The following is a 13,200-nucleotide window of genomic DNA, read 5'->3' on the forward strand; positions in this document are numbered from 1 at the left end:
TGCGTTATTAGAGAAAGCACCTAGCTAAGCGATTTAAAAAAAAAAAAAAAGAAGAAAAAAATCCGTTTGTCTTTATAAGTGTCTCTTATAAACGCGCGACTAATCCCCGTGTGTAAAATATTAACAGAACAGAACAGAACAGAACAGAAAAACAAAATAAAACAATCATTGAAACGTACGTAAAATTTAACACGACGATGATAAATAATAATAGTAATAATAATAATAATAATAATGAATAATAATAATAATACTATAAATAATAATAATAAATAATAATAATAATAATTATCATAACAACAATAACAACATAATAGTTGTTTTAGGAAACACGTTTTAGAAAATCACACTCGAGTCCTCGATTTTTTCCTTCTTGGCAAAAGATTTGCAAAGAAAACGAAAAGAGAAATAAAGAAGAGATATAGAGAGAAATACAAGAATGTAAGAAAAGAAAAATGAAAAATAGGGAGAAGAGTAAAAGGATGATGATAAATGTCTATATATGTCGACGAATACAGCCATATACATTTATATATATATATATAGATATACATCTATATATGTATATATATACATGGATTACACAAAGAGAGAGAGAGAGAGAGAGGCTAATATAAAGATGACAAATATATGTATTATCGATTTCAATGAAAATTTCGTAGAGAAAACTCGTCTGTGTGTTATACTACGAGAAAAGATAATATTGTTTAGGATGAAATGATTTAAGAAATACAACAAACAAACAAACAAATAAACAAATAAACAAAAATAAAAACTAATAATAATAATAATAATGCAAACTAAGTATCGTCGTAGGAGAGAGAGATAATCGAGTTAGTAGTTTAAACGTGCTCGGATATAACACATATAATAGATAAAAATAAAAGAAAAAAAAAAAAATGATAAAAAAAATACAAAAAAAAAAAACACTAATAATAATCGACCAAATAAAATCCTGTTCCGCGGTTCTCAACCGTAATTGTCATCGCACGTGAGAGAACACTAAAGAAAATTTTTTGTCTGATCGACGATGTTCCGTTGGAGTCAATTAAATCTTATTGATATATACGTTAATGATTGTAGAGAAAGAAAGAGAGAGAGAGAGAGAGAGAGGAAGAGATAGTAAAGATTGATTAATGAATGGTTTTGTATGTAATTGAGAAAGAGAGAGAGAGAGCAAGAGAGAGAGAGAGAGAGAGAGAGATTGTATGAAGAAAGAACGTGAGTGAAAAAGAGAGAGAGAGAGAAAGAAAGAGAGTCCGAATGAAATTAAAGAGAGAATGTGTGTGTATGATAATTTAACGTGAATAATTATTACGTGGAAAGGAATTGGTAAAAAGAACAGAACTGATACAACAACAAAAATGTTAGTGGCAAAGAGATAAAGAGAAAAAGGTAGGAAAAAGGAAAATTATCGTATAAAGATAGAGATAGAAATAGAAAGAGAGAGAGAGAGAGAGAGAGAGAGGATAATAAAAAAAAAAAAATAAGAAAATAAAAAAGCGAGTGCCGGCCCGGACAAGGTTGTGCCAAAGTAGGCTAGCCATAAATAACTATAGTTGAGAAAAAAAAAGGAATTTCTTGATGAAAACTATATATAACAAAAAAAAAAGAAAAAAAAAGACGAAGAGAAAGAGAGAGAGAGAGAGAGAGAGAGAATATTTATTAGAATTACAAGGAAGAAGATCTTTGGAAATGGAACAATCGTATTTTTGTGTTTTATTTATTCTCTCTCTCTCTCTCTCTCTCCCTCTCTCTCTCTCTCTCTCTCTCTATTTCTCTCTATTTCTCTATCTTTCTATCTCTCTATCTCTCTCTTTTACTGTCATTAATTATCAATTATTTTTGATCGTCAAAACTCAAATCATCGATCAATCTTCTACTTTATCTTTGCTCTTATCGATCGTTCCGTAAATCCGAAGATCGACTTCCGGTGATTATAAGCAGCACCGACCAATCAGTTAGATTAGATAGACATCTAGCAAGTATAGAAAATGCCGGCATGAGCGAAGGGGCCAGTATATGCATCTATGTATGATCTGTCTTTCGAATCTCCTCATTAAAATAACGCATCCAAACTTTTTTACTTTTTCAATTGCGATCGATCGATCGATCATCCGTTGTTTACTTATATCAAGAGGAATAAAAATCAAACGATATATGCAGATATTTATATATGTATATATATATATGTATATGTGTGTATATATATATATGTATGTATATTTATTAGCATGTATAAGTTTGTGTAAGAAATGTATAATACATATATAGATTTGTATATCTCTATGTCAAATTTAAACACGGGCTAGAAAAGAAACTTTTATCCTAACGTGTACACTCTACATACACATACACATACACATAGACACACACGCATACACACGAATATAAAAATAACACACACGAACACATACGTCGCAGTATTTTTTACATATAGTATTTCTTTTATTAGACCGAAATATAATGATTTCGTTTGTTGCATTTACTTTTAAAACTTAGATAGAAAAATTCGAAAGTATTTTTACATCTTTCGATAATCTTCTTCTTCTTCTTCTTCTTTTTCTTCTTCGTTTTCTTCTTCGTTTTTTTTTCTTTTTTCTTTTTTTTCTTCGAAGATTAGATTGATGATCAATCTGATTTACTTCCTATCTATCATGAAATTTTCTTTTACATATCGTTTTTTTTTTTTTTTTTTTATTATCACTATTATTATTTTTCTTTTATGTAATTATCTAACGCCCGTAATGACAATCCTAAACACGTCGTAAAAGGGAAAAGAGAGAGAATAAATAACAATAAAGATATTAAACAAAACAGAAACAAATAAAAAAAGAGAAAAGAAAACCATAGAAACGCATACAAAGAACTCTTTGTAATTCTCATGTTATTTGTTGCACACAGGAAACCACTCAAGTAAATATATATATATGTATATATATGTATGTATGTATGTATGTATGTATATAAATCGTTATAAACCAGCTATCTTTTCGTGCGTATTCGCCTTAAAGGTGTGAATATAGAAACGAAAATAAAAAAAGAAAAAAAAATAGAAAAGATGTAAAAAAAAATATATTTAAAAAAAATTGAAATTAGTAAGGAAATGGATGAGGCGAAAGAGGAGGAGGAGGAGGAGGAGGAGGGAGGAGGGAGGAGGGAGGAGGGAGGAGAAAAAAAATAATGATAATGATAAAGAAGAAGAAAAAAGAGAAGGAGAAGAAACTAATCTAAAATTTATTGCACAATCGCACGTATTTTATACATATATATATGTACATGTATCTTTCTCTCTCTGTATATATATGTATATATATATATACACACGTACAAACATCCATATACATACATACATACGTACGTACGTACATATATATACACGTATAAATAAATATATATATATATACATATAAAATAATATTCGGCATATACACACTATATAACGTTAATCGTACCTGAAAACGCTTATTGTATTATCGTCTAGTTTTTTCCATCTTACAAGCCGATATACAAAAGAAATTTGTTCACTTTCTTTTTCCGATATTTGTCGATAAAAATGAATTAAGAAAAGAGTTAAGAAATAAATTAGCAATGCTTTAAGAAGGGGTGAAATGATGAAGTGGAGTTGGGTGGAATGATGGGGGTTTCGAAAACCCGTATACAAAAATACATACATTAATACATACATATATACATATACATATGTATCTACACACAAAGATACAACACCACACTACGACAAATTAGATATTTCTAATCGTTTATACGTGTTATCTTATTACCGTAGAAAAACGTGTAAACGTGTTAATCGTCGGTCACGTTAGACAATCTCTACAGGGTGTCCTTCACAAAGCTTGCGAGCTTTTTCTTTCTAATAGAAAAAAAAAAAAAAATTAATATAAAATAAATAAAATAAATAAGTAAATAAGTAAATAATAAAATCGAAGCTTTAGCTCGGCCTTCCTCTCGTTTGTATTACAGAACGCTCGATCTCGTTCATATAAATAAGAAGAGACACCCTGTAGACAAATCGATTAAGAAAAAAAAGAGATGGTCGTCAAATACATACATATATACACACGTACATAAATGCATACATAAATACATAAATATATAAAACAATATACACTAGCTGAGTTGAGGGGGGCCGAGGTGAGAGTTGGGATAGCCAACACTCTCGCTTAAATGATGATGTCGCGGATATTCAGGCTCCGAAATTTCTCCAGAGACCAAAACAATTAAATTTGATTATCATTAAAGTAAAGATTAGCGAGAGATTACGAAAAAAGTAAAAAAATTAAAAAATTAAAAAATTAAAAAAATAAGAAAAGATCAGAAAAGGAAAGAAAGGAGATTAGAAAAGAAAGGAATTATAATATGTATATGTATAAAATAAATAAATAAATAAATAAATAAATAAATAAATAAAAATCGAGGAAAAGAGAGTGACAGAGAGAGAGAGAGAGAGAGAGAGAGAGAGAGAGAGAGAAAATTTCGGACCAAGGAAATTCGGGGTCTGTTTCGAGCCACGTGGGTGCTTTAGAAAGAGATTAGCATATGGATAATGATGAAGATTGTGAGAGAAAGAGAGAGAAAGAAAATGTGTATAATAGATGAATAGAAAAATGAAGAAAAGATATAAAAAAAAAGAAACCATAGATAAAAAAAAAATGATAAATATTACCGACGACACGTACCAATTACGTATCGATATTGATTACGGTATGTACACACACACATATATATATATATATACACATACGTACACGCATACATAGAAACGTTCATTTAAAATTCAAATCTTATACAACCTATACATACAGAACCATATATGCCTATCTATATATCCTTATAAACACATACATGTATACATATACATACATAATACATACATACATACATACATACATATATATATCTATATATTTGATATATCGCGTTACATAACGCAAAAAAAGGTGTGTCCAAAATGCGCCTACGACAGGGCTGCATCCCCCAATAATCTATATTTTAATAATAACGCATAAGTCGACGTAGGATTATGGATTAATAATGAATATATTAGGAGAGAAAGATGATGATTAAAGTATTAACGAATATATCAAGGATATAGAAAAGGACATACACAGAAAATTGACAATGGATAAAGAAGAAGAAAAAGAAAAGAGATGTTATGGAGTTTTGTTTGATTTTTGATTGGTATTAAAAAAAGAAGGGAGATCGAGAATATTTCGAAGATTTATTTGCCAAGTAAATGATACTCTTTTTTTTTTTTTTTCATTCGTTTTCATTTTGATAAAACTAACAAATCTAATCTCAATCGATTTACGTATTAAAGTCTATCAACATTAATATGCGTATAATGTTATTTTTTCTGTTTTATTTGTTATCTTCTTCTTGTTTTTTTTTTTTTGCTACATTTTTTTGCTTGGCTTTAATTTTTGCGTATTTCTCTCATCTTCGATTTTTATTTTTATTTTTTCACTTTATAGTTCCACACAAAACTCGATCTTTCTTCCAAACATATTTATTATTTCGTAAAGAAAAAGAAAAGGACGTAACGAAAAGTATGTGAAAATTGTGTTTCGATGAGGAACGAGTTAAACTCGTTAGAATTCAATTTCCAACGGAGCGATGAAAAACGCGATGATTTAACGATGAACGAGAAGAAAGAAAGATTCTTCTAATATCGTTGGATATCGTTCGATCGATAAAGAGATCATCCATGTCCCGACTATGACAATTTTCGAAAAGATCTAAAGATCCAGATAAACAGAGCTTTCCTTCTCCTTATAGAGGGATATTATTACATTCTCTTTAAATAGATTAAAAAGAAAAAGAAAATAAAAAAAAGGAAGAAGATGGTAAGGGAGGGGAAATAACGAAAGGGATGCGCCCTGAACCGAGTCGAAAAAGTAATTACAGAAAAATGAATTGTCGTAAAAAAAAAAAGAAAATAAATTTAGACATTAAATTAAGGTGTTACGTACGTAGGTGTTAAGGTTCTATCCCGGAGAAGAGAGAAAGAAGAAAAGGAAAAAGAAAAAAGAGAAACATGACGCACTGCACAGAGATACTCAAAAGAAAGAGAAAAAGAAAAATTATACGATATATATATATATATATATATATATATATATATATGCCCACGTATCAACGATATAAAAATTTAAAAATTAAACAGAATCAGAACAAACAAAAAAAAAAAAGAAACAGAACAAGAAAAAAATGAACGACATAAAAACGATTATGTGAGATTATAAGAGAGGAATAGAGAAAGAGAAATACGATTAGAGAATATCTTAGAATCGCGTTGTAGGAACTTCTTTCTTATTAAAATCTTCGATGAGTGGAGGAAATTTAAACAAAAAGAAAAACAAAAAAAGAAAAAAACAGATAATTAATAATAATAATAATAATAGTAATAAAAATAATAATAAAAATAATAATAATAATAATAATAATAATAATAATAATAAGACAAAAGTCAAATGATAAAGTACTCGTATTGTAATTAATTAACGCGTAATTGTTGAATGACAATCACTCGATTTTCTCTGTATCGATTATCGACGAAAAAAAGATAAGCGTATAACATTTAACTTTATGCACTTCAAAGCTGCCCTACGAGTTATTTGATTTTATTATATCGTTTTCTTTTTTTTTTTCCTTTTTTTTGGATCACATAACGTCGTCAAATCATTGACGACGCGTACGAAATATTTTTATTCGTCATATATTCGAGAAGATAATTGATTAACTTGAAAACGTGTCGATGAACGAACGAACGATCGATCGATCTATCTATCTATCCATCTATTAATCTATCTATCTCTGATCATTTGTATTTTCATTCGTCTTTTCTTTTTTCTTTTTCATTCTTTTACATTATTTTTCATTCTCTTTCCGTTTTGATTTCATTTGGATAAAGTACGAATAACAATTAATTTTTAATACGATATAATGTTATTTCTTTCTTGTTATTGTTCGTACGTTCTTTTATATATTTAAATTGTTCGCTAATATTATCGTAAATGATTGTGATCAGAGTCTTATAGAACGATCAATCGGATTACGATTTGTCGACGACGCGTTAGAGAGTTAATGTTTCAATCTTCCCGAATACCCGGCGTACAAACATTTTTAGTTCTTACCGAAAGAACAAAAATAGAAAGAAAGAAAGAAAGAAAGAAAGAAAGAAAGAAAGAAAGAAAAAGAAAAGTATAAAAAGAATGACAGTGCACGTGCGTATGTGTTTTTGTGTATGTGTCGTCGTCGTCGTCGTCGTCGTATTCTGTGTGTCAGAGTTCGTTAGGTCACTCACAAGTTGATTTTGGATTTTATCCGTCAACATATAAAAATTTTATTTGTTAACCGGGAGAGATAATAGATTAACTCGACTATATATATTTTTTGTTACTTATCTTCCAATTGATCTTCCGATCGTAAAACACTTACAAACGTACGTTAAGAATGAATTATGAAGAACGAAAGGAAAGAGAGAGAGAGAGAGAGAGAGAGAGAGAGAGAGAGAGAGAGAGAGAGAGAGAGAGAGAGAGAGAGAGAGAGAATGTGTGTGTCTCAGCATCGTGTGTCTGTCCTTCTTCTTCACATGCATGAATGAACGAGAGATTGAGAGAGTAAGATAGAGAATGAAAATGAATGTGAGAAAAGGAAAGAGAGAGAGAAAGAGAGAGAGAAAGAAAGAAAAGAACCAATCAATGGCCAGGAATTGCGTTGCAAGTCACAATCAGCTCGTCTCCGGCAAGATAATAAACATTTTTTTCTTCGTTGATAGGAAAGAAAGAAAGAAAAAAAAAAAAAAAGAACCAAAAAAGAAAAAATATTAAAAGAGAGGAACATAAAATTGTCAGAGCGGGCGTTTATAATTATGGTTAAGTACTTTTTCTATGTAAGTTCGATTAGATGAAAAAAACAATTTAGTCGAGGTACGCGCGCGGCTAGAAAGGAGAGGCAGGCTAGAGTATAAAAAGAAACGAAACTTAAAAAAAGAAAAGAAAGAAAGAAAAAATGAATGAATGACACGCAGAATAAATAACAAGGAAATTTACAAGTTCTCTTCGTAAAACGAACGTCGTTGAGAGAAAAGAAAATGAGAAAGAAAAAAAAACAAGAAAAGAAAAGAACGAAGAACCAAACAAAATCATAATCGACTTTAATGAGATATTTCGATCTTCCATTAATTGCATCGGACATGCGTCGTGCTTGCTACGGGTTTGGTACCAAAAGAAAAACAAAAAATACAGAGAATACGTCGATATATTACTTTATATGCATATATAATTTTTCTTGTTTTCTTATGGTTTCTTCCGAACAGCTGATTTTGACGTTTCGGATCTCACGTACCAATCTCCCCTATCTTTTTGTTTTTTGATTTGATCACGACCTGACGCAATTAGATTTTTGTCACTCTAACGTTTTCTCGTTTTGTTTTTTCTCTCTTTTTTTTTTTTTTTTTTTATATACAATTTTCCGAAAACTTTTTCATTCTTTTCGTACGTTCTCCCGCGTTTCGCGAATCTTCCAGATCTGTCTGAATCTTGACAAATTACCGGTATTTCTATTTTTACTTTGAAATGACCTATATTATTATCATTATTATTATTAATAATATTATATTCTCTAGGTTCCACAAAGTCTGTGCTTTGATTTTTATTAATTATTATTATTATTATTATTATTATTATTATTATTATTATTATTAATTATTATTATTATTATTACTATTATCGTCATTACTATTATTTTTATTTACATTCATCCGAATTCTTTTTTGTCTATCACACGATCTGCTACTCACGTTATTATTACGATTAATATCATCGTCATCGTCATGATCACGTTATCATTGTGTCACACTTTTATTACTGTCATTATTATTATTATTATTATTATTATTATTATTATTATTAATTATTATTATTATTATTATTATTATCTATTGTAGCTATTACTATGACTATTATTACTACTACTATCACTATTACTATTGCTACTACTACTACTACTATTACTACTACTACTGCTACTACTACACTACTACTATTACTACTACTACTACCACCACCACTATTCTCTTACTATTATTATTTTATATTATTATTATTATTATTATTATTATTATTATTATTATTATTATTATTACGATTATTATTACTATTATTCTCACCTTTGCGCTTGTATTCGTTAATATTATCAGTCACACTGTTATCACTATTAATCTTGTACTCGTTCTTACGTTTATCATTTTGCTATATAGGAAACAGAGGCCGCGATGTATTTCGTATGTTTGACCTCGACTTAGTCTATTTTTTCTTATTGTTCTTTTTATAATGATTCGTACGTAGACGTTACGAATAACAAAGCTGACATTGTAATGGACCTAAAAATTTCAATAATTAGGTATCATTTTAGTCGACGCTTCTACTATATATCACCGTTCATCACTATCGCTATTTCTGTCTATTTACTGTCTCTACTTATTACTCTTTCTCTTCTATTCTTCTCTATTCGATCATTGACAGCTATTTCTAATACTATTTTCTCTGTCTTTCTCATTCTCTCTCTCTCTCTCTCTCTCTCTCTCTCTCTCTCTCTCTCTCTCTCTCTCTCTATCTATCTATCTCTCTTTCTCTTTCTCTCTTATCTCTTTTCTAAAGCTTCTCTCTTAAACCTTTCCATCTTTATTATCAAGCGTCCCTTCTTTATCATCACTGTGCTATTCTATTATCATATTTACTACTTACTATTATCACTACTTATCTATCTCACGCTACTGTTATGATTATTATTAGTACTATTACTATTATTACTGTCACTATTGCTATTACTTACTACTACTACTACTTACTACTACTTACTACTACTTACTACTACTTACTACTACTACTACTACTACTCTACTACTACTACTACTACTGCTACTACTAATACTACAACTATACTACAACTATACTATTACTACTATTGCTACTACTACTACTACTACTACTACTACTACTACTACTACTACTACTACTACTACTACTACTACCACTACTACCACTACTACTACTATTACTACTACTACTACTACTACTACTATTACTATTACTATTCTAACTACTACTATCCCGCTTGAACTATTATTATTACTACTAAAAAAAAAACAGTTGGTGCGTTACGACTCATAAGTAATCGTTGTCTTGCCTATTCTTTATTTTTTGTGTAAAACGTCTCGCCAATTTATATTATTATTATTATTATTATTATTATTGCTACGATGAATTATCCTTTTTAAATTGTACGTGTTTTTAAAAAAGATAAAGGAAGGCAGAAGAAAAAAGAAACAAAAAAGAAATGAATGAATGAACGAAAGAAAGAAAGAGGGAGAAAAGGATAATAGCACTACTATTACTATTCTACTACTTCTACTACTACTATTACTCCTACTACTACTACTCCTACTACTATTACTATTACTACTACTACTACTACTACTACTACTACTACTACTCTACTACTACTACTACTTACTACTACTACTACTACTATTACTATTACTATCCCTAATCTTTTTCTTACGTATTCACACCAATTTTCCGTCTTCTAAACACCGTGTGTCGAATTAAAAGGAAAAGCTTTGCAAAGCGAGCGGATATGCAAACGAAAAGAAAAATATAGTATATACGTACCCGATTTGTCAAGGTAAACAACAACAAAAAATCAATAATGAACGAAAAAAAAAACAGAATAAACCTCTCCGTTTTTTGTGTTCTCTTTCTGTACCTCCTTGCGACCTTTTCGTTCCTTTCGCTTTCTCAAAACATTTTTCAACGAGGCAAACAACTCTCCTGACTTTTCTATCAGTTTTTTTTCTCATTTTTTTTCCTCTCTTATCAATCGCATGCCATATCTGTACGGTTAATTATTTTTTCCCTCTTATTTAATCATTTTCTTTTTATCTTTTTTTTAATTTTTTTAAATTTTTTTTTTTATTTTTTTTGAATTTTATTTATACTTCTATATCATCATTACGTACACACCTATTCCTATTCGCTCTCGTTCTCACTCTAACATTTATTCTTTCAGAAAATGCAGGACACCACATTCGAACTTCAACATAATTTTCGATCTTTTTTATTTCTCTTCCTTTTTTTTTCTTTTTTTTTTTTTTTTTTAATTATCTTTTCTCCTTTCATATTATTTATTTATTTATCTATTTATCTACTTATCTATTTATTTATTTATCTTATCTATTTTTCTATTTATTTATTTATGTATTTATTTATTTATTTATACATTATGTGATTCTCGATTCTGCCAGACACGAAGCGACGCACTATCGAGTTTTACGAATACGATGTGTAATTTGAAAAAGAAAAGGAAGTAATTATTATATATCTAATATTTCTTGGTCGTTTTGTTTTTATTATTTTTGTTTCTTCTCTTTTTATGGAACGTTCGAATCGTCGACGTATCTCGAAGAGAATCGATATCGTCGTCGTATCTCGCGCGCAACAGATACGGCGGGAAATTTAAAATAGTGCCGACGGACGTCGAGAAATTATACTTGGATGGAATTAAAAAAAGAAAAATTGAAAGAAAAGAAAAGCGAACAAAGGAAAAGGAAAGAAAAGAACGGAAAAGAAAAAAAAAAAAAGAAAAATATTAAGGAAAAAAATAAGGGAAAGGAGAAATGTAAAAATGAAAATGATTGGCCTCAGCTTCGACAACTTTCCGTGCTAACCGAATTAGATTTAAGTTTCTATGTGACATATGTATTATATTTCTCTATCTATATATATATATACGCTTCTTGTATGTCGCGTGCTAGCGACATCCTCGATTGACACAGAGAAAAAGAGAAAATATTTCTTCTTGCGCACAAGCTCGCCCAAAACAATCATCAAGAATCGTGCCTAGATGTTTAAAACACGTATTCTATGGGATCAAGGTCGCGTTACCTTTTTAGCGTTGGATTAGAACAAAATTGACAGAGAAAGAGTGTGAGAGATTAACAGTAAGAGTATGAGAGAGAAAGAGAGAGAGAGAGAGAGAGAGAGAGAGAGAGAGAGAAATAATACGAAAGAAACAAAATGGAGGAGGAAGATCCATCGACCTTTGCCAATAATTTTTTTTTCTTTTTTTATTTTTTTTGTTTTCCTTTCTTCGCTCTGTTATCACTTTTATATAAACTTCTGATATTTCATGAATCTTATAAATCTATTTAATCTTAAAACAAATGTGTGTATAACGTATATATAATTTTATCGAGTGTACGTCATATCATTGATTTTTATTAATATTAACGCCAATTTTTAGATAGGCGTGATCAACGTGAAATGAAGGGGTTAATGGAAAGGAAACTTTTGTAAAGACGTCGATGGCCTATCGTAATACATTGATATTCATAAAGAGTTGAAGGTGGGCCGGGTCGATGGTGTCTTTCTTTGTATAACTCTGTCGAGCTTGATCATTATCCTTTTATAATGTCAGCCATAGCCGCATACCTAAGTCTATTTACTAGTTGCACTCTATAATTTCGTATTCTATTTATCATGTTCTATTTATATATGTATATACATATATATACATACACGCATATACGCATATATATATATATGTGTATATATGAATATATGTATATAAACATATATATGGATATATACATATATATAGAACAGACACAAATATCTTACGTACATAGAGTATCTTAATGTACATACCATATATACATACATACATACATACATACATACATACATACATACATACACACACATATATATATACATACATACATGTTACACATGTATTCTATCCTTTATATATATACTCTATCCTTTTCTAATTCTATTCTATTCTTCAAAGAGAACAAACGTCGTGAAAACGAAATAGATGATGGAAAATTAAACGAAAGAAGATATTCTCGATATAGAGTCGCCTCTCTGTGATATTTCATAGATATCTTTTTTTTTTTCATTGGCGGGAACGAAAAAGTAAAAAAAAATAAATAAAATGAAAAAAGAAAAGAATAAAAAAAAGAAAGAAATAGAGAGAGAGAGAGAGAGAGATAAGGAGTAATAAAAAAAAAAAGAAAAAGAAAGAAAAGAAAAACAAAAAATATTCGATCGATTTTTTCTTTCGTATTGATTTATTTTTTTCTTCACACCGTTTGTCTATTGTATCTATGTATAT

At 29.3% G+C, this 13,200-nt stretch overlaps 1 protein-coding gene across 1 annotated transcript in view; it reads left to right on the top strand.

Annotated features, from left to right (window-relative positions):
* The first annotated feature begins 10,907 nt into the window (after positions 1 to 10,907).
* Positions 10,908 to 13,200, top strand: part of LOC127068199 (uncharacterized) — a 20,935-nt gene continuing 18,642 nt past the window's right edge. The window contains exon 1 of the mRNA XM_051004014.1: positions 10,908 to 13,200. This exon is cut by the window's right edge and continues 5,908 nt beyond it. The gene's annotated coding sequence lies outside the window, so the exon portion shown is untranslated.

This window comes from Vespula vulgaris, chromosome 12 (assembly GCF_905475345.1).
Source record: "Vespula vulgaris chromosome 12, iyVesVulg1.1, whole genome shotgun sequence".
NCBI lineage: Eukaryota > Metazoa > Arthropoda > Insecta > Hymenoptera > Vespidae > Vespula > Vespula vulgaris.